This window comes from Pteropus vampyrus, unplaced genomic scaffold (genome assembly GCF_000151845.1).
Source record: "Pteropus vampyrus isolate Shadow unplaced genomic scaffold, Pvam_2.0 Scaffold55, whole genome shotgun sequence".
In the NCBI taxonomy this organism is placed as follows: Eukaryota; Metazoa; Chordata; class Mammalia; order Chiroptera; family Pteropodidae; genus Pteropus; species Pteropus vampyrus.
In genome coordinates this window covers 106,005-107,543 of record NW_011888836.1, presented here as the reverse complement: position 1 = coordinate 107,543, position 1,539 = coordinate 106,005, and positions in this window count along the sequence as shown.

The following is a 1,539-nucleotide window of genomic DNA, read 5'->3' as shown; positions in this document are numbered from 1 at the left end:
TCAATAATATCTTTAATAATATTAGCTTCTATAGAAGACTAAAAGAATTAAGAGAACTTATAAACCTTTAGAAAGTGTCCAATTATCTTCCCATATTAATCTAAAATTAAAAAACAAATTTGGTTCTTTATAATTTACAGTTTCACCACTTACCAAATTTAAAATTGACTCTGACAAAGTGCACTGGACACATTTTATGCAAAATATGGAGTATGTTTTCTTTTTTCAAAATACATAACTCTCCAAATTTATTGCTTTATGGATTTTTATGGCTATAAAACAACATTTTTTCATGCTCCATTTTTTCTTTTAGGACTTTAAGTAATACATTTGGCCATAAGTATGATAAATCATGAAAACTCTAAATTTAGTATGTCTTCCTTTTAAAGTCCTACAATGCTAGTTTGCCCAAAATCTTTTTAAACATTTGGTTTTGGCTTGTTTTTCTCTCTCTTCTTTTTTTATTTTTTTCTGAAAATGACACATAATAAATGTACCCTTATAGCCATATCAAAAAATAGAATTTTACCAGGACCTTAGAATACCCTACCAGAGTTCCCCTCCCAGTAACTATCCCTGTCTAATGGTGATCTACATCATGACATTCAGTGTCATAGAAGCCTGCCTGATTTTAAACTATAAAAACAGAAACATATAGCAAGCTCTCTATTATCGGGCTTTTTAATTTGTTTTTTAATTTGTCCATGAATTTGCAAATAAATGTGATTTGTTATTGTAGATCTTTTCATAGTCAATAGCCGAAAGGTGGTAGGTTAATTGTTTGGGGGAAAAATTTTCTTACAAGTGTTGTACAAATGTCTATTATTCATTATAACATGTTATCTCCATGTTATGCAGGACCTTCTATACTTATATAATAAAGCCTGGCTGAAAGTAAATGATGTATAATCTGAGAATTAATTAGATCACAACCAAATGTAACAAGGTTTCTCTTCTCACCTCTTTCAATTTCATGGCTCAAACTTTATCTTAGAGATTCCACAGAACATAGTTTCTCTCCTGAAGTGAATGTTGAGACACACTGCATTTGGGGGCAGAAAATAAAAGAATTTCATATATGTGACTTTTGAATTATAAGAGAAAGTTAATCAAATAGACTATATATTATGCTAATTCCAGATTAGCATTTATATATTCTCTTCTTTTTCTACCTTCCATTTTAAATGTATACCAATTTCATTTCCACTGTTCGACTGTGTTTAGATTCTTTAGGTGGGAAGATTTTTGTGTCTGATTTATTTTTTTCTCTCTCAAATTTAGAGTAACTTTGTAAAGCAAATTAGGTGCTTATTAAGTGTTTGTGGTCTAAATAAATAAAATGCCAAGATTTCTATTTTTACAAATCAAGAATAAGAGTCAGAATCTCTATTTTTGCATTTACTCTATAAATTGATACCTTTAATACTGATTTTGTCTTGATCAAATTTAAAAATCTCTTATTTCTGAGATTCAAGACTATTTTCTGTTCTGTGTAATATAAGCACCTGTGTTATTTGCTTTAGAATAAATAAACATTTC